The following is a 22,272-nucleotide window of genomic DNA, read 5'->3' on the forward strand; positions in this document are numbered from 1 at the left end:
TAACAAGACACGAGTTTACAGTACATCAGAATACTAACGCGAGGCAATACTTGATACCAAAATGACCGAAAAGACACGACCGACGAGGATAACGCCCTTATAGACGACAGGACAACTTAAAATATTGTCACTCCTACACGACTAATCACACTGCTTGCGAACCACCGTCATTCGAAACTGACACAACACAAGACTGCCCACAGTCTACTACAATAAATGTGTAATTATGTAGCTGAGGTGGTTTTCATTAGTGATTAAAAGTAAAAAATATGCTTTCATGTTACGCCATCAGTTTGGTTTTTTTCTCAAGCAACATCAAACTGTGTATACTGACGCAGTATGTGTGTGATGTAGCTAAAAACGTAAAAACACAAGAATAACATGAAAACACGAAAAAACAAGAAGTCCAAGGAGGTATAGTATGTTGTGGATGTAACGGTGCTAATAATATACTTTATTAATTTATTTATACAGAACAACAAATAAATCCTATGAAATACCGTTTAGCTCTAGTCGTGAGGCCAGCTAGGTTACAGCATTGTATTGTCTGAAATGTCTTGGAACTAAATTCTTCAGTAGAGCTTTCCTAGCGTAGCTGTTCTACAGAACGCAGTATGAAAATCTGCAGGTTGTCGGTCGGGCTGATGCTTAACGCAGGTCATCCAGAAGACGCGTTGCAGATTGCCTTCCATCAGCGGTCCGTAATTTGAGAAGTGGATTTCCAGGTCGGGGAGTGGGCTGCCGAAAGACGACACGCCGTGATCATGCGGCGTTACGTGATGAGAAATCTGCTCTTGGCCCCACCGAAGTTGATGCTCGTTTTTTGGCGCCGTACTTCTGCAACTGTATTAAACTGCCATCCAGAAGCTCGTCTCCGCTTGGCACAAATATCTGGTAGCCAGGAAGTTGTCCTCGCTTGCAAGAAGAGCGACATTCAATTAAAGGAATTGCTCCTTAGAACGCTAACGATAGTCATTCATTAGGACTTACTAGCCTCCTCCCTTATAACTCTGTACTCTCTCTCTCTCTCTCTCTCTCTCTCTCCATCTCTCCATCTCTCCATTTCTCCCCCTCCTCATTTCTCCTCCCCCCCCCCCCATTTTCAACGGCGCCCTAACCCTCCCAGTACATACATGGGAGCTAAACCGGAGAGGGAAAACTTCCAAACGTTTAAGCCTCTTTAGGCGACCTGAATCTCTTTTCTTAATCTAAAATAACGACGTAACGAACGCGCCTGTTGTCGAACTTCTTTGAAAGAAGGGATTTATGCCAGCTATTCACTAATGAGGCGAGCTTGGATTTCCGCAACTTTAAGAACCTCTAATTCTGCGCTTAACGACTCAGTCCCTTCTTATGACGATCGTTAATTCTCTCGGAAATACGCAATAAACTCCTTTTCAGCAATTTCGATGTTTTTGTAACCACAGTTACGTACTGCTTCGCTCAATTTAAATTTAATACACTGATCGTTTCAGTCTCAAAACCACAGATTACAGCACTACTTCGTTTATGTACCTCCGTAAAACACAGAAGACTCTGGGAGAGAGGCTTACGCCGGAGAAAATGTACTAAGCTCCTCACTGCATATATAGTTCATAACTGTGTATGTTGTTCTCTCGGGCATTTTACGTTACACTAAGCATGCAGTATATATATTTGTGAGAACATATATTTTAATAATTATAAAAATTAATGTTTTACCGTAGGCTTAATTACATTGGCCAGTTGCATTACTGCCGGCCGTAGTGGCCGTGCGGTTCTAGGCGCTGCAGTCTGGAGCCGAGCGACCGCTACGGTCGTAGGTTCGAATCCTGCCCCGGGCATGGATGTATGTGATGTCCTTAGGTTAGTTAGGTTTAATTAGTTCTAAGTTCTAGGCGACTGATGACTTCAGAAGTTAAGTCACATAGTGCTCAGAGCCTTTTTTTTTAGTTCCATTACTCTATGTACTTAACATCTGACATTGCACGTTTTTATTATTGTATTTTACCCTCTGTAAACTGCATGCACCGAGCGACACTTAGGGCCGAGCTTCTCCAGTCGCCTGTCTCATAGCGTATCAGCAAGCGCAGTATGCTGACGCTGGTTCAGACCTACAGGTCACGTCCACTTGTTTGTCTGTCAGTTACATCATGGTTTGTATTTTCTGAAGCTACTATTCCTGGCTACAAAAATTTGTTTTCGTACCATTTTACTAACACAGGAATGTAGCCCTAGTATTATATTTAACTGTTGGGATTTTCTCGTCACGTTGGTCTACGATACTACCTCTTATAACTGACATTCTTTTTGGGTTCCATATCTAATTTAGCGGAACCGAAACCCTTACATAATCACTTCGGTGTTCGTCTGTGTCTATCTGTCTGCCTGTTCGACTGTTGAGACTTGTTTTTCTCAGGAACGGGAAGAGGTATCAAACTGAAATCTTTGCTTCATACTGAGATACATGGACCCTTGATGGTATGAAAAATTTAAGCTGCTAAGTCAAGATACGGCCATATTTATATATCACATAAATTTGTACTCGCAAACCCATTGATCAGAACTTATAGAAGGGCTATCTATATATATATATATATGTATATATATATATATATATATATATATATATATATATATGTATATATGTTGGCCCTAGCTGTCTAGCGGAAAAGCGCGTGGCTCGAAACAGGAAGGTCGCGGGATCGGACCTCGGTCGGACCACGGATTTTTCAGTCTTCGTTTTAGTCTAGCCTTCACCTGTCAACGATGTGAAGATTCGTCAAAAACAACACTTGCTTCGGATTCCAAATTACACGTCCCCTTTCTCTGGAGTCCTTTATGGACGTGTTAGTCAACAAAGTGACGTCCGATAGAAAGACTTGCACCAGGCAATTAGCCACACGAAATTGATATTGATATTGGCTATACAGGGTGAACCGAGAAATTGCAGGGACGAATTATTGGCTGGAGATGAAGGAAAGAAGGTCTTGTGAACATGTCTCCGGAAATGCATCATTGCCAAGGTAGATGGCGCTGACGAATGACAGTTCCTCTGACGACATGCCATATGGTACTTGTGCGTTGCAGACTGTGTGGTTGACGCAGACAGAAGAATGGTCCGGTATTCGTGTCGGAAACAAGGCTAGACGGTGTTCGTGTGCGGCCAAGCAGATGGAAATGGTCAAGAGGCAGTGCGGCTGTACCAAAACATGTGCCCTCACAGACCCCAACCACATCACAGAACATTTCAAGCCATTTTTGGGCGTTTGTGTGATGATAGGATCCTTCAGAAAGACGAACATGGAGGTGGACTGTGCGTACACCAGATTTGGAGGAGCGATGCCTGCCCCTCGGCCACTTGCTCGGCCGTACACAGACACCATCTCGACTTGTTCCCGCCATGAATAGCAGACCATTCTGCTGTGTACAGTGCGCTGCGTCAATTACAGAGCCTGCAAGCCACAACGAATACACGGCACGTGGTCATACCAACCATCATTCGTCAGCGTCATGTACTGTGGCAAAGATGCATTTCCGGATATATGTTCGTGGGACCTTTCTTCCTCTATTTTCCAGTCAGGAATCCGTCTCTGCTGGTTGTCGGTTTGTCGGTTTTATTAATGTTCACCTTGTATACATCTGGCTCTGAGCGCTATGCGACTTAACGTCTGAGGCCATCAGTCGCCTAGAACTTAGAACTAATTAAACCTAATTAACCTAAGGACATCACACACATCCACGCCCGACGCAGGCTTCTTACCTGCGACCGTAGCGGTCACGCGGTTCCAGACTGAAGCGCCTAGAACCGCTCGGCCAAAGCGGCCGGCCATAATTAACATTGTCGTTATTTTTCGGGTGTATGGGCGCACAGTGGCGAGGCTATCAGCGCCCTTCATCATCATCATCTTGGACAGTTTCCAGCCACTGGCTGGGTCTGTCGGGAACACAAGCCTCTCCACCGTGTTCTGTCTTTCCACCATTCCCCCTCTTCCACCTTCGTCCAGTTCTCTCCTCTTCTCATCACACATTCCTTCACTCCCTTCACCCATCTATCTCTTGGTCTTCCTCTGGGCCTCTTCCCCTCCAGTTGCAGATCAAACATCCTCTTTGGAATTCTTCCCTCATCCATTCTCTTCATGTGTCCATACCACTGCAGTCTTGATTTTTCTATCCTGTCCTGTACTGGTTCCTCCTTTAGTCTTTCCCTCACATACAAATTTCGCAATCTGTCTCGTCTTGTTACACCCAACCTGCTCCTCTGGAACTTCATTTCACTAGCCTGTATTCTACTTTTGTCGCTTTTGTGCATTACCCATGTCTCACTTCCGTATGTCAATATGGGGACAAAGTAGGTTCGGTATATAATTCCCTTGGATTTCTGTGGCACCTCCTTGCTCCAAATAAGCCCCCTAATGCATTTGTAGAACTGCCCTGCTTTTCTGCATCTTTCATTTATTTCCATTGCGTTTCCCCCCTTACTTTCAATCACGCTTCCCAGGTACTTGAAGTTCTCTACCACTTGTAGTTTTTCCCCTCCACAAGTTATATCCACATTTGGCCTATTCTTCTTCCTTGTTGTGACGATTATTTCACTTTTCTTTGCAGAGAAATGCATTCCATATTGTGCTGCCGTTGCCTCCCATGCATCTAACTGCTCTTGCACCTCCTTCACGCAATTTCCCCATAACATCAGGTCATCGGCAAAAAGCACTGCTTTCATTTTACGATCTCCAATTGCATCTGATACTTGCTGTAGGATTTCATCCATAACAATAATAAACAATAAAGGCGAAAGTGCACTTCCCTGTCGCAGCCCATTTTCCAGCTTGAACCATGCAGTACGTTCCCTCCCCACTTTCACACAACTCTCACTTCCCTCATACATTTTTCTGACTTTTCGTGTAATCTCTTCATCTATCCCTTTTGCGTTCAGCACATCCCAGAGCTTGTCCCTACAGATACTGTCATACGCCTTCTCAATATCCAAAACGGCCATGATTAAGTCCTTCCCGTACTCATAGTGCCTTTCCTGCAGTTGCCTTACCGCAAATATGAGGTCCGTTGTTGATCTTCCCGGTCTGAAACCGTACTGCTCCTCTTGCAGTCTACTTTCAATACTGCTTCTTATTCTCTTCTCCAGCATCTTTTCATAGATTTTTCCACAGTGGCATAGCAGGGTGATTCCTCTGTAGTTCTCACATCTCCTTTTATCCCCTTTCTTGAAGATCGGGACTATAATTCCTTTCTTCCAATCCTCAGGAATTCTGTTCTCCTTCCACACCACCCTCAGCACTCTGTATAGCCACTGGGTTCCTACTTCTCCTGCTGCTCGTATCATATCCACTGTTACTTCGTCCCAACCTGGTGCCTTGCCCCCTTTCATCCTCTTTATGGCTTCTTCCACTTCATTCCAAGTTAGATCATCAATTTCCCCACTATTATAATCGTCTGCTGCCTTAGGCTCTCCATCGCTGTTAGTTACCTGCTTGGCAGCATTCAACAGATCTTCAAAGTACTCCTTCCAAATCTTTTTGAGCTCATGCATTTCCTCCACAACTCTTCCATTATTATCCATGATCCTCAGGCACTCGCTTCTGTCATTCCTCTTATTTCTTACCATGGTGTAAAGTACTTTTTTGTTCCCTTCACTGTCCTCTTCTAACATTCTTGTCCATTTTTCCATCCACTTCTTCTTCTCCGCCCTTACTATGGTCTGTGCCGCTTTCTTGCTTTCCTTATATTTTACCCTAGCTTCCTCTGTTCGGGTCTGGAACCATTCTCTGAAGGCTTTGTTCTTTCGAAGTACTGCCTCTTTACATATGTTGTTCCACCATGGGGTTTCCCTACTTCTCCTCTTTGTGCTAGTTCTTCCGCACACAGTCTCAGCTGCCTCAACTAGAGCCCTCTTAAAATCGCCCCATTCTTCTTCCACTGTTCTCTGATCTTCCTTTGGCAGCTTCTTCCTGATCAGTGTCTGGTACTGGGTCCTCCGTTCATCCTCTTTCAGCATCCATGTCTTCAACCTTTTCTCCTGTATATCTGTTGCCCTCCTATCTTTTTTCTCTCTTAGGGTGGCTACCAACAGCCGATGGTCGCTGTCTAAGGCCTCAGATGGTATGACCTTAACATCTGTGAGGCTGCTCATCATCTGCCTATCCACTAGTACATAGTCTACTACTGAAGTTTGGGACCAGTCCCCACTGTACCAAGTTATTTTGTGACTACTCCTCTTCTTGTACCACGAATTTGCGATCGCCAGCCCATTCCTCTTGCAGAATTCCAGCAACAATTTTCCTTCTCTATTTCGGTTCCCCCAGCCCTCTGGTCCCATTATCTCCTCGAATCCTTTCCTGTCTGTGCCAACATGTGCATTGAGGTCCCCTATTATAATCTGATTTCCTCCATTTAGCTGCTTTTGCATGTCATCTTCAAATTCCTCCTTCTCCTTTTTTGTACACCCCACCTGTGGGGCATATGCTTGGATGATTTCAATGCTTTTTCCTTTCACCCGTACTCTGGCTTTTATCATTCGATCATTGATACCTTCCACCTCCTCCTGCAGACCCTCTCTGACCACTATTGCCACTCCATTTCTTCCCCTCTCATTCCCTATCCAGTACAGTTTACATCCTTTACTTAGTGGTTTTTCACCAACTCCTCTCCACCTAGTCTCAGCAAGTCCCAAGATGTCCAATTTCCTCCTTTCCATCATTTCTACAATTTCTTCTAACTTCCCAGTTAGAGTCCTTACGTTTAAGGTGCCCAGCCGTAAACCATCTCGTAATCCTTTTCCATTGCTTGGTCCGTTTCCTTTAAATCCGTTCCGTGATCCGAGGCATGTTCCCTTTTTGAAAGCAGTTGATTTATCCACTACTGGCTTGCTAGGCCTATCGCAGCTTCACCAGAGCCCCGTTAGCCGTCACGTTTCAGGGTTCCCATAGGGCCTTCTCAGCTACCGTAGCGGTCCTGGGGCACACGAAGTCCCCGCTGTACATCGCCCCTAAAGGCAATCCCCTACTTTGTGCCGTTGCCCATCTCCCACGACTTGGACGAGGGGTTGGACTTATGGGAGACATCAGCGCCCTTACGAATGTTAAACGAATATTGGTAAAAATGCTAAAAACAATAGCACACACACACACACACACACACACACACACACACACACACACACTCACTCCGACCTCACTTGTGTTGACCCACACGATCACTCCGTATCACTATTAAGATTGTAAGGAACTCCCACAGTTTGCAAGAGAGGAAAACCCGACGAATCTATTCGTACTGTGGGAGGTAAGGTTGGGTAAATCCGACCTAGTAATTTCTTGTGGCTATAAAACGCTTATCCGAGGTCAGATCTTAACATTATATACGTTAAATTATAGGTAATAGAAAGGAGCAATCTTTTCGCAAAATATTTTTATTATACCATCAATAGTTTTTGAGATATCCGTATTTTGAGAAACGTCCATTTTTGCCATTTGCAAAAATGGTGGGCTCATTCCGACCCCCTATTTGTTTGGCTGAATTTGCATAAAAATATTTCTAAATGAACGGTTTTATTGGGAAATAATTATAAGCAATTATGTTTTTATATAAATGAAAAAATTTATTAAAAAAAAGAATATTTGGAGTACTAAATGTACTGGAAGTTAAATGAAAGTAAATTTTGATTGAAAAAAGATGTCATTGCACGGCTGTGCAACAGCAATGACGCTCTTAGAATGTTAAAATCATGAGCGATAGCTCGTAAAGACATTCCCATTTGCATTGCAGCAACTGCTCGGCGAATATCGTTTTGATTGCGTTTTGTGCTTTTTCGTTTGTAATTTCGTACCATTTTCCTAAAAATAAACAAAAATTCACCTTGTTTAAGTAAATAAATGATTCCATACACATAAACGATAAAAATATGCGGTCAGATTTACCCCGCCATGCCATTTTTCATTTAGCACACAGCCGCGTGGGATTAGCGCTGCAGTCATGGACTGTGCGGCTGGTCCCGGCGGAGGTTCGAGTCCTCCCTCGGGCATGGGTGTGTGTGTTTGTCCTTAGGATAATTTAGGTTAAGTAGTGTGTAAGCTTAGGGACTGATGACCTTAGCAAGTCCCGTAAGATTTCACACACACTTTTAACACACATAGAAACAATTTACACGAAATTTCCAACAAAAACGATACATACATTGAATAGGTCACTAAATGCACTACAAAAATCACTTACCGTTTGTTCTGCGATCGTTGTATTTAATAAGGTAAATCTAGTGATGCAATCTGCACAAAAATTAAATTGAAACAATCGCAAATACACTTGTTGTCTTTTGAGCGTCTAAATGTCAAATGCGTCAAAGCTGTCAAGGTGACATTTTCGTTATTTCGAATGGTCTATATGGTAACACTAATGCGAAATCGCTCCGCTTTTCCGTTCCTCACGGAGGGCGGTCGTGTTTACCCGTCCTGTCGGATTTACCCCACCTTACACTATACAGGGTGTTACAAAAAGGTACGGCCAAACTTTCAGGAAACATTCCTCACACACAAAGAAAGAAAATATGTTATGTGGACATGTGTCCGGAAACGCTTACTTTCCATGTTAGAGCTCATTTTATTACTTCTCTTCAAATCACATTAATCATGGAATAGAAACACACAGCAACAGAACGTACCAGCGTGACTTCAAACACTTTGTTACAGGAAATGTTCAAAATATCCTCCGTTAGCGAGGATACATGCATCCACCCTCCGTCGCATGGAATCCCTGATGCGCTGATGCAGCCCTGGAGAATGGCGTATTGTATCACAGCCCTCCACAATACGAGCACGAAGAGTCTCTACATTTGGTACCGGGGTTGCGTTGACAAGAGCTTTCAAATGCCACCATAAATGAAAGTCAAGAGGGTTGAGGTCAGGAGAGCGTGGAGGCCATGGAATTGGTCCACCTCTACCAATCCATCGGTCACCGAATCTGTTGTTGAGAAGCGTACGAACACTTCGACTGAAATGTGCAGGAGCTCCATCGTGCATGAACCACATGTTGTGTCGTACTTGTAAAGGCACATGTTCTAGCAGCGCAGGTAGAGTGTCCCGTATGAAATCATGGCGGTGAATCGAGGAAGTACAGTACATACTGACGAAACTAAAATGAGCTCTAACATGGAAATTAAGCGTTTCCGGACACATGTCCGCATAACATATTTTCTTTATTTGTGTGTGAGGAATGTTTCCTGAAAGTTTGGCCGTACCTTTTTGTAACACCCTGTATATATAATTTTATACGCGCGATTAGAGGGTACAAATTCTACAATTTCAAACACCGAATACATTACACTCCTTACTGCGACCATGTTATACTTCACCATTGCCAACAGTTTGTTGGGTGTATGATTAAGAAAATCCAGTAGCCAGTCTTATGTGATCATCTTCTGACTTGCGCAGTACGGATGTCGCTGCTGCCTGACCTACGTAGACGAAACCATTTCGCTGTAAACAACTCTAGTCTTGTCACGGTAAATCCTTTGAAGGAAAGGCGCCTGCTCGGGACGGCTTAGCTGCGGAAACGATATTCGACGGTAAATCTCTGCCAGGCCTAAGGCTTGCCTGCCTGCCAGATCTGAGTCGCGACAGCCGCGGGTTTTCTTCCGGGCGCGCGGGCACGCTCCCTGGAGGGCCATGTAGCGGCTCACGCCGTCCGAGGAAGGCGGTCCGACAGGCGCTTTTGCAATTCAAATGCACCCAACCCACCCGCCAGCATTCTCGTGCGCTGTCGTCGTCTTCGGCGGCAGTCCGCGGAATGGGGCAAGGGGAGGGGACCGCAAGTAGACCAGGCCTGCGGCTTAAGCTGTCTCGCGGGGATTCCCAGCCGAAATGCGCCCCTGGCGTAGGGGGAATCCCACCAGTGTTGCCAACATTCGGCTGTCCCTGCTCTCACACCTGTTGAGTAGTTACGCTACAGAGTCAAGTCGACAGGAATTACACGAGTTTGACGACTGTCCATCTCCAAATTACTTTTAATTCCTTCTCTCTCTGCGAAGACCATTCGGAATGTTATTCGGAGTAACGATAAGTTGGTAGACGAAACGCTTTCTTCTTGACAGTTAGAGCAAATTGATCAAATAATCCTGAAAACTTCCGTTTAGAGGTTTTAATTGCAGTCGATCAGAATTCAGAGATGGAGAGGGACAAAGGTTGATCGTCTAACGTCCTGTAGACACGGAATTCACTGGGGACAGAGTAGAAGTACACTATCTGATCGAAAGTAGCTGGACATATGTTAGTGTACACTATAATGGAATGTTTCCACCCTTCGCTTCTATGACAGCTTGAAGTCTGCTGGGGACACTTTCAATGAAGTGTCTGAATGTCTGTGGAAGAATGATAGCCCACTATTCCTCAAGACTCAAAACCAAAGAAGGTAGTGATATTGGACGCTGGAGTTGTTCCACTGGGTTCAGATCGGGACTCTGCGTAGGTCAATCCTTTTCAGGCAAATTATTGTCCACAATCTATTGCCTCACAGATGCTGCTTTATGACAGGGTACGTTGTCGTTGATATGTGTTACTTACTGGAATCAAGGAAGACGTGGAAGGGAGGACCCGACAATATAACTGTCTTTTCACCAACGTGTTTATTTAACAAAATATAAACAATTAACCATAAAATTTTAAGAAAATGAACATATTTGCAAAATTCTTTTGACCTTAAACCGTAAATTCAATAAACTATTAATCTTTGCAAAAGAAATCGAAATGCTGTATTGCAATTCAGCCAGCAATATGACAATGATTACAAGACGGCCTGACCTGCATCCCGCCAGTTATCGGGTGAAACAGCGGTGTTTACTACCGCGCCGAACACAGCCTGTCTTATTAAATGCCCTTCTGCGACACATGAAAACTATGTAGCACCATTGATGACGAGAGTGATTCAATTACTCAAAACAGATGACTTAACATTTAATTTGAAAGCTGCCTGTCGAAAAGCCGGCCACTGTAGCCGAGCGGTTCTAGGCGCTTCAGTCCGGAACTGCGCTGTTGCTACGGTCGCAGGTTCGAATCCTGCCTCGGGCATGGGTGTGTGTGATGTCCTTAGGTTAGTTAGGTTTAAGTAGTTCTAAGTCTAGGGGACTGATGACCTCAGATGTTAAGTCCCATAGTGCTTAGAGACATCGTATGTCGAACGGATGCGCACCTGTGCTTAAAGGTTAAACAGATTAGTAGACAATGTGACAATGATAAGGCTTACTTCAAAGCAACCAACCTCTTAATTTCAGTCGGCAAACAAGTTGTGACACGACCCCAACCCGTCCCTTCCGACAGTTGGCCAAATCCCTGGTGACAGTTGGCTGTTAATATTTTCAAGGTTAAACTGTTTGTCAGTTATTAAGTCCGCTCTGAAGGAACGTCTTGAAAGATCACTTATGAACACTTATTAAAAAGAACTGACTCGACGAAAGAAGATCCAGCTAAAATACATCAATAATGATGCGTCTTTCAAACACGGAAACGAACAGCTTAGTGCAACAGGTTGTTCAGATTATAACTAATGACTCAGAAATACAATTAGAATCGAAGTAGTTGAACCGGTTAACAGCTAAATCTAACCACAAGGTCCCTCTTTTGTTTAACGGCAACTTGTGCCTTAGTAAAATTGTTCCGGCTGTATGTACGACCAAGAGCTGGTTAGTTAGAACATTAATGATTGCGTACAAACCAGAAAGAAAAGGCATTATAATAGCGGGACAAATATTCAAACATCTAGTGTCTTAGTACAATACTACTGCCTATATCTACGACCAAAGAACCGAACTAGTAAAACTCTGAGGGTCGAGTTCAAACAAGAAAATAATGAGGGCAGGTAGACAATGAAACAAATCACCACGACGAATATAGAATGGTACTCCCCTTTACCAGCAAGCAGTTCCATGGATCTACGGTACGTCGCAGCGGTTACTGAGCGGTGCCGATGAAAGCCAGGTAGGAGAGGGCAGCCTGGCCACGAGCGGTCGTCCGTCACGAATGTTGCCAACCAACCGACCGGATGTCGGCCTGCTGCTTGCAGTCGACGCTGACCTCGGTGAAGTACTCCGGAAATTGGAAATTTGTGGTAAGTTCTATGGGACAAAACTGCTAAGGTCATCGGTCCCTAGGCTTACACACTACTTAATCTAACTTAACTAACTTACGCTTACGACAACACACACACCAATGGACAAGGGAGGACTCGAACCTCCGACGGGGAAAGCCACGCGAACCGTGGCAAAACGCCCTAGACCGCGCGGCTACCCCGCGCGGCAGGGTGGTTATAATAAAATTTCGCAACCTGAGAGGCGTCCCATGGAAAGCAAGTGAGCTTAGGACAATCAAACTTTGTGGAAATATTTTTAAGAAATGAAGAAGTGAAATAACGAGTAAATCATTGAAAGAAACACATTTTATGTTACACGTGAGAGGGTGACGTTTGTAGTCACGTCACATGTTTACATTCCGGGTTACAAACTTTGCTCACTGTGACGACCATCTCCATTCACAACAGCCTGGAACCACACTAGAGGTTGCTCTTCTGTTACCCGAAACGTCTCGGCTGGGATGTTGGCTACCTCTCTCGCTATACTCCAGCCTCCAACGTTTGTTATTATCTCGCTGATAAACCTAGCCAGAAATCATACAGGTTCAGGTCTGGTGATCATGGTAGTCAGTTTGGAACAATCAGCCAGCGATTCAAGTTTTCTCTAAATGTGTTACGGAGTAAACGAGTGATCTCACGAGCAGTGTGAAGTGGAGCGCCATTGTGCATCAAAACAGCTGAGTCCAAAGCACATCTCTCCTGTACAGCAGCGGTCACTTGTTGGCGCATGTCCTTGGCAATATAGTGCTTTAATCTAAAAAGAGAGATGAACTTTTTGCAGTTACAGATGAAGTGAGACGATTTCCTCCATTCCTCTGCTCTCCCAGGGCGAGTAGATTCAGCTGTCTGTTGCATTTGGAACAAGTAGGTTACAGCTGATACTCGAAATAAGGTTAGCAGAGGGAATTGCTAAACATTCAACTTATTCAAATTCCACCTCTTCTGAAAGTTCTCTGGATTTCCAGCGTATATCCGCAAACTGAAAATTTCTCAAATGATTCACAATCTTTTGAAAGCTGAAGTAACTGTAGAGTGTGTATGAGCCCAGTTCAGATGAAAAAAAAGTAAAGAATGGTTTTATCGAGACTTTTATTAAATTTAAAACGGTTACACAGATGTGGGATACACGGATTATTAAGTTCCGATTTAATTATCGGTTAAATGAATTTTTAAACGTGATTACTTCAGCTAACTCAGTTTTCATCAGTTACGGCTGGAATTAAAGCATTAATAGTTCAGCGAAATAACTGTACGAACTAAGCAAATTAGCGCTAAACAGAAAATAGGTCGTGTTTATTACACTGAAATTTTCTAGTATTTTCCAGAAAAAAGGTATGGCCCTTAGAGTTTGTTGATGCCACGAGTGAATTACCGGAAAAAAGTGAACATCATGTTTACCCATTAATTAGAAATGGAAATGGTGTACCGGCAGACGTAAGAGATATATTTGTTACAGGTTTAAAATTCAATTATATCATTTTCCCAGCTTCTTCCAAAATATGTTTACTAACAAATCTTTCATTTTATGTAAATGTTAGCTGTTGCCAGCAGCTGCGCTAAGATATAACTTGTTCTGTTATGATGAGTCATCGAAATTAAGCTAGTAATTTACAAATATCTTTAGTGTAGGTATGTATGTGTGTATGTATAAAAATGTATGTAGCGCAGCTATATAGGTGCATAATGAACGTGTTCCTACTGTTTTGACGTATGTCGAATCTGAAAGCGCGTATTATATTTTCTAATTAGATTTAAAAACGCCTCGATTCATTACATTTGTATAGAAGTAGAGTTTTGGGGGTCCCTCTGGCTCACGTAGCACAGCAAGTGAGCTTTGCCATCAGAATAACACATACCAACTACTTCTTACACAAGCGGCGACTGGTCGCGAATGAAATAGTGACCCGAATATAGAATAAATTTCCTTTACTGTACGTGTATGGTCACAAATTTTTTGTCATCAGACTACCGGCTTCGGTTGATAATGACTATCTTCAGGCCTGTTTTTTATGAAACAGATCTGAAGATGTTTTTTAATGTTTATCTGTTTTATAAAAAACAGACCTGAACATGATTATTATAGACCGAAACCGGTAGTCTGATCACAAAAAATTTGTGACCATAGACGTAAAGTAAAGAAAATTTAAGCCATTTCTTCTTTCCATTCCGAGGCATCCCCGTTCGTGCATTTTTTATGCCTCCCCTAAGATGACCAAGCGACGATCAACATAGTGCATTAATGGATAGTCATGAAATTAAGCCTTTAAAAAATGGCTTCCAAGTTCTACACGTAACGGTACGACGGCTCTCAGTTTGTCGCACAATATTGAAAAGTCGTGAGCCTTCAAGCGTCTCAGAAGGTATAAGGGACGCACGACGTTGAGCGTCTAAAATGCGACGGGCTTGTGATTGTTCTGTGAGTATCTCTTCTCTTAAGGCCGGATGACGTTCTGCATCTACGTACCGGTGGATCTGAAATTGCTCCGAGATTTGTTGCGTTCGAGTAACTTTGGGAGCTCGAGCTGGCCATTAAAATTGCTACACCACGAAGATGACGTGCTAAAGACGCGAAATTTAACCGACAGGAAGAAGATACTGTGATATGCAAATGATTAGCTTTCCAGAGCATTCACACAAGGTTGGTGCCGGTAGCGACACCTACAACGAGCAGACATGAGGAAAGCTTCCAACCGATTTCTCATACACAAACAGCAGTTGACCGGCGTTGCCTGGTGAAACGTTGTTGTGATGCCTCGTGTAAGGAGGAGAAGTACGTACCATCACGTTTCCGATTTTGATAAAGGTCAGATTGTAGTCTATGCCGATTGCATTTTATCGAATCGCGACATTGCTGCTCGCGTTGGTCGAGATTCAATGACTGTTAGCAGAATATGGAATCGGCGGGTTCAAAGGGGTAATACGAAACGCCGTGCTGGATCCCAGCGGCGTGTGTCACTAGCAGTCGAGATGACAGGCATCTTATCCGCATGGCTGTAACGGATCGTACAGCCACGTCTCGATCCATGAGTCAACAGGTGGGGAGGTTTGCAAGACACCAACCATCTGCACGAACAGTTCGACGACGTTTCCAGCAGCATGGACTCTCAGCTCGGAGACCATGGCTGCGGTTACCCTTGACGCTGCATCACAGACAGGAGCGCCTGCAACGACGAACCTGGGTGCACCAATGGCAAAACGTCATTTTTTCGGATGAAATGGCTCTGAGCACTATGGGACTTAACATCTATGGTCATCAGTCCCCTAGAACTTAGAACTACTTAAACCTAACTAACCTAAGGACATCACACAACACCCAGCCATCACGAGGCAGAGAAAATCCCTGACCCCGCCGGGAATCGAACCCGGGAACCCGGGCGTGGGAAGCAAAAAAATTTTTTCGGATGAACCCAGGTTCTGTTTACAGCGTCATGATAGTCGCATCCGTGTTTGGCGACATCGCGGTGAACGCCATATTGGCGTATCACCCGGCGTGATGGTATGGGGTGCCATTGGTTACACGTCTCGGTCACCTCTTGTTCGCATTGACGGCACTTTGAACAGTGGACATTACATTTCAGATGTGTTACGACCCGTGGCTCTACTCTTCATTCGATCCCTGCGAAACCCTACATTTCAACAGGATAATTCACGACCCCATATTGCAGGTCCTGTACGGGCCTTTCTGGATACAGAAAATGTTCGACTGCTGCCCTGGCCAGCACATTCTCCAGATCTCTCACCAATTGAAAACGTCTGGTCAATGGTGGCCGAGCAACTGGCTTGTCACAATACGCCAGTCACTACTCTTGATGAACTGTGATATTGTGTTGAAGCTGCATGGGCAGCTGTATCTGTATACGCCATCCAAGCTCTGTTCGACTCAATGCACAGGTGTATCAAGGCCGTTATTACGGCCAGAGATGATTGTTCTGGGTACTGATTTCTCAGGATCTATGCACCCAAATTGCGTGAAAATGTAATCACATGTCACTTCTAGTATAATACATTTGTCCAATGAACACCCGTTTATCATCTGCATTTTTTCTTGGTGTAGCAATTTTATTTGCCAGTAGTGTAGAACCAGACTTCCGTTTTAGAGGCATACTGTAATACTTCCAGTATTTCGCCGTAAAAAGCAGTCGAGCATTGTCATGTGGTTTATCAATTGCTTTTTAAAATTTCAGAAGCCGCCAAAAGAGTAAACACTGTAGTCGCACTGTCAGGAATAGTGTACAAACACCAGGCGTTACCGACCTCCGTACACGCGTCGTCTATATCCCAGTCATGTATTCCACATTAGTTGTTTTTCCTTCGTAAAGTAGCCTGTTCTTCCCCCATACCAAATTTCATCAAAATCGGTTCAGCGGTTAAGTCGTGACGTGATAACAAGCAAATTTACTTTCGCATTTATAATATTAGTATGAATATGGTAATATCGAGACTTGGAAAATAAACATTACGTGTTTACATCTACACTCCGCAAGCCTTTTTGCGTGGCTTAGCGAGCTCCCGGCACCACTAATGCTTCCCCCCTTTTGTGCTTCATTCTTCCGTATAAGAATCACTTTCACTGATTTATGCATCGTGAACATTTCGCGAAATGTATATGCGGCCGAAACAGTACAGTCGTTGTAAAGCGGATACGGAGTGCTTTATCTGCCGTTCGAAAGCTCGTGCCATTGGCTTTCGGGCCGCCGTGGTAAAAGTATAACGTGCATGGCTAGTTGGCGCTATTCAAAACCGGTAGCGAGGTAACTGCGGTGCACCACTGACCATGGAAGACAAGGGTGATCGACGGCTGCGGAGACGCGTGCGGGCGAACTGTTGGGCAGCTGACCGCTCAAATGAACCAAGGGACTACCGACAGCATCTCCTCAACGACTGTTCAGTGAACATTGCTGCGTATTAGCCTCTGCAGCAGGCGCCTCGTTCATCCACACTGTCCTTCGTCGGTGAGGGCTGGAATCTGCACTCCAGTATCGCAACTGGACGTCCCTGAGGGGCGACAGGTGGTCTCTTCAGATGAATCACATTTCATTCTTCATCGGACGGATGGCCGTTGGCGTTTAGGGCGCGAAACGCCTGAAAGCAAACACCCTGCATGAGATGTGGCCTGGAGAATATTTTAGTGGCATTCCTAGCGTGATCCGGTCATTCTGAAAGTACAATGGATCAACACAAGCAAACATCTATCCCTGGGGACCATGTCCACACCTACATGAAGTTTGTTTTTCCTCGGAACCACGGCATCTAACAGTAGGAAAATTCAACGTGTCACACAGCTCGCAGTGAACATGCGTAGTTCGAAGAGCACCAGGCTGAATTTACCGTACCCCCTGACCACCAGACTCCCCGCATTTAAACCCAGTCGAGGATCTGTGGGACCACTTCGATCAGGTCATTCCTCGTCATGGATCCTCAATCGAGAAACCTAGCGTAGCTGGCCACGGTACTGGAGTGGCTCTACATTCCTGTCGGTAGCCGGCCGCTGTGGCCCAGCGGTTCTAGGCACTTCAGTTCGGAACCGCGCGACTGCTACGGTCGCAGGTTCGAATCGTGGCTCGGGCATGGATGTGTGTGACGTCTTCAAGTTAGTTAGGTTTCAGTAGTTCTGAGTTCTAGGGGACTGATGACCTCAGATGTTAAGTCCCATAGTGCTCAGAGCCATTTGAATCCTGTCGGTACCTTCCACAAACGCTTTGATTCTCTCCGTGCACGTCTAGCAGCAATCCGCACTGCAGTAGTTCACTATTCAAGCTTTTGACAGGTGGTCACATTAATGTGACCGGACAGTGCACTATCGTGTTCTTCTTTATCATTATTTATTTCATTCATGCTTGTTTTCTCCTTCTTTTGGGTCTTCTTTCACCTTCTTTTCCTATATTTATCCCTTTCCCCTCGCTCTCACCGTTCACTCCGACCTCCTCTTTTTGGAGAAGCATAATTGCACACGAAGTGAACAGTTTAAACAACCACTATGTTTTGCGTACGGGCTCTGAAAGCAGATGCTTCTGCTAGGAAATTGAGAGGCCGACAACGTTCAGGCGACTCCAAATCGAGGCACGATCGACACAGATCTTCCCTTCGCGCCAGCACCGCAGTGCGCGTGTTAATTAGCTTTGACACGGCGCCTAAGCCCCACATCAAAAGCCGGTCTCGCTGGGTAATGGACTCCTGGTTACAGAGGCTAATGCTGGTCCAGCCAGTGAAAGAATGTCACCCCTCTACAGCCTTTTGGGTGGAGACCCTAACGATCGCGCCTTTTTATCATGATATTTTGTGAACGCTTCGTTGTCACCGCACGAGGACGCGACTGTCAACTTAATTTTTGGCAATTATAAACGGAATATCCTCTGCCGGCAGGATGGTTTTATCACTTTTTTATTTCATGATCGATTTCGTGAATTCCATTCCCATCTTAATACGCCTCCGTAGCTTAGTTATCAGTGTGGCTCCCAGTCATGCGGAGGACCCTGGTTCGATTCTCGGTGCTACCAGTGATTTCCTCGGTGGGAGGACTGGTATGAGGCGCACTCAGCCTCGTGCGCCCAGCTGAGGAAGTGCTCGACCGAGTATCAGCGTTGCGAAAGTCAAGAAAGCCAACGGATACCGGGAGTGCGTTGTGTTGACCACATTTCGCTCCACACCGCATCCAACGACACTATCGGCTAAGGATGACACGACGGTCAGACGGGCCCGATTGGCTCGTGTATTGTCAGCACGAGAACTTTAACCTTTGCCTTTATTCCAGTTTTCGGACGCACCTGTACACATGGCAAAATTTTCCAAAAAATATACGACATCAGTGCATGTACAACGTAACAATATTTGTCGTAAAGAATATGTTACAAGGTTTCAAGCCGGCAGGGAATAATATCAGGTCAAATTTCTTCTGTTTAAGTAATAATATACATGAAATTACAGTTACTAGTTGCCCTGACCAAATATTAAGCCAATGATTAATTCTGTCTCTGCATTGTTGATGTAATTTTTACATATTATTGGTAACCGGTTTACAGTTACATTAAAATCATTTACAGTGGTAATGTGCAACCACTCCCTACAGGTAACAAAAAAATTTAAAACGACGACGACAAACTTCTATACTGAATACAAGCGAATATTAATCTAAAAGGAGTTGTAGAAAAATACTACTCTACGCCGCATGAGCTACGAACTCATGTCGCGAACGTTCACCTATAAGAATGTCATATGATAAAATAGAAGTTTATCATTACGGTTATCTTGTTAGATCGATGATACTTCCACCACAACATGTTTTAATTCAGCTGTAAATTGCTTACCATTAATAAGTAACGACATTGACATTCCAGAGACAGAAGGTATTATTGACTTAATATTCTGATTCAAGCGTAAGAACTTTAATATGATCTTATACTCGTTAAGCTTGACAGCTTGTAACATATGCGAAGGAGTGCTGAGAAGTAATGCCTCCTAATTTGTTATATGAAAAGTCTTAAACCTTTTAAATAAAATAAACGTTACTAACTTTCTACATCTTTATTCTTCATGTCTGTTTCTCAACATCGTCTCTGCCGGCCGCGGTGGCCGAGCGGTTCTAAGCGCTTCAGTCCGGAACCGCGCGACTGTTACGATCGCGGGTTCGAATCCTGCCTCGGGCATGGATGAGTGTGATGTCCTTAGGTTAGTTAGGTTTAAGTAGTTCTAAGTTTTAGGGGACTGATGACCTCAGATGTTAAGTCCCATAGTGCTCAGAGCCATTTGAACCATTTTGAACATCGTCTCTAAGGTGAGCAACACATTTCTCTCGACGAAAGATCATTTGTTGATACTGTCAGTGCAAAATGTTTGAAACAGGGCCACAACATCACTTCTGCTAGAACCGCTCCATCACCATCAAAGTTAAGTCCTCGAAGGTGTTTTTCAAGCTTTGGAAACGGATGAAAATAGAATAGTGGCCAAGTCGGGACTGTACGGCGGATGAACGATGATGCTGAAACCAAGGCGTCGGATTGTTGAGTGCTTGTATGTGGTCTGGCAATGGCCGAAGGAGAAGTTGCTTCATGTCAGGATCAACTCTTTGAATTCGAAACTCAATTACAGAACGCTGTTTCTCACGCACCGACATAGCTGCGTTACACAACGCCATGTGACACGCTGCAATTCGGAACTTTAAGAGGGCTGCAGATATGTAGACATGAAGAACAGAATGTAGAATTCTAATAAAGTTTGTTTTATTTTAAAAGGTTGAAGTGTTTGCATACAAAAAAATTCGGAGACATTATCTGTCAGCTTCTGCTCGTGCTATCTACAGAAGTTGCACAGCCATCAATGGTATCTGTTCTTTCGAGAAGAGTTACTTTCCTCATATATAGTTAAAGGCTACTCGGCCATTGACCTTCGTCTGTGCGAATGCGCACAGGTTGCCCTAACTCTTACGGGAATCGTCACCTTAGTGTGCGCGAGTAATGCGTGTGTGAGCACATATCTATTAGGAACATTACGTATGTAGATTCTGGACAGTTGGGAATGTGGGTCTCACGAGAAGCGTGCAAGGGACAAGTCCCTGCAGTCGCGCTATTCATCTGTGTCCTCGGTGGCACAGATGAATAGAGCGTGCCATGTAAGCAGCAGATCCCGGATTCGAGTCCCGGTCGGGACACACATTTTCAGCTGTCCCCATCGAGCTATATCAACAATACCTGTCGGCAGCTGAGGGTTTCAATTAATTATCATTTATTTCTAGAGAAGCAGCACGGTCATCAATGGTATCTGTTCTTTCGAGAACAGTTACTGTCTTCATATATAATTGACATTACTGTTTTCAAAGGATTACCATCGCGCATATAGCTAATTTCTACGCAATTCAAATGAATATCTGTTATAGATTTCCTGGTTTGTAATCGCCCTCCCCTTTGTGACGTCTTTGCAGTCGTTTACAACTTTGGGATGTTGTATTGCGAAAGCAGACGTAGTTGTTCATTGTTTCTAAAGCGTACTTTCTGACCCTTATTTTCCTCTGTTTTGTGTATTACAATATTGTGCAATACATTGGATGATATTACACATTGGCATAAAGATACGTTTCACCAGATATTAACGTAGATTAACCGGATAATTAATATGAATTGGCTGTTACACGTATTTATGCTTGTATCTTTTTTTAAATAGTTTTCTGTAGATTAAATGTGTGATAAATTCTGTGTAAGGCTATTTATTGTCTTGACTTTCTATATTTGCTCCGCTAGGGAGTAGAGAAGAAGAGAAATTTGTTAACATCGAGTATAGATTTATGTGTCAGGAAGTCTTTCCTGAAAGTATTTGTATGCAGTGTAGCCATGTATGGAAGTGAAACGTGGACGATAAATATTTTAGATAAAAAGAGAATAGAAACTTTCGAAATGTGGTGCTACAGAAAAATGCTGAAGGTTAGATGGGTAGATCACATAACTAATGAGGAGGTATTGAATAGAATTGGGAAGAAGAGAAATTTGTGGCACAACTTGACTAGAAGGGATCGGTTGGTAGGACATATTCTGAAGCATCAAGGCATCACCAATTTAGTATTGGAGGGCAGTGTGGAGGGTAAAAATCGTAGAGGGAGACAAAGAGATGAATACACTAAACAGATTCAGAAGGATGTAGGTTGCAGTAGGTACTGGGAGATGAAGAAGCTTGTACAGGGTAGAGTAGCATGGAGAGCTGCATCAAACCAGTCTCTGGACTGAAGACCACAACAACAAGAGGGCCATAATGTCCTTGAAGTGTCCATCTGTCACGTTAACCGGGACTACACTAATGTAAGAAGTATGTTAGTGTCGTAGTTTTGTGATTATTATGTACACTACGATTTGGAAAACCTTTACATTCGCTTTCATCTCCTCAGGATGAGACAAGAAGAATTATGCGGGAAGAAATATGTCTTACAACTTCAGGAAATAACTTCTGTTGTACTACAAGCAGCTGTAGAGGTTATAAACTGTACAGAGAGAGAGAGATTGGAATACATCCGACAAATTATTGAGAAAAAGAAAAGAATCGTATCAATAAACATGAGTAAAGTACAACCTGAAAAAGTCTATAATATTTCTGTCCAGAGTATCGACAAGTCGACAGCTTACACGAATTGTGATTGCTCACTCAGTTATATCACCCAAGTGTCATGGTTCAAGCAGGTACAGTTTA

The 22,272-nt window shown here is 43.9% G+C and overlaps 1 protein-coding gene across 1 annotated transcript in view; it reads left to right on the forward strand.

Annotated features, from left to right (window-relative positions):
* The window catches only part of LOC124712378 (protein still life, isoforms C/SIF type 2), a 568,005-nt gene that overhangs the window by 87,029 nt on the left and 458,704 nt on the right, over positions 1-22,272 (forward strand). The gene's annotated exons all lie outside the window — the stretch shown is intronic.

Source organism: Schistocerca piceifrons, chromosome 8 (assembly GCF_021461385.2).
Source record: "Schistocerca piceifrons isolate TAMUIC-IGC-003096 chromosome 8, iqSchPice1.1, whole genome shotgun sequence".
Lineage (NCBI taxonomy): Eukaryota > Metazoa > Arthropoda > Insecta > Orthoptera > Acrididae > Schistocerca > Schistocerca piceifrons.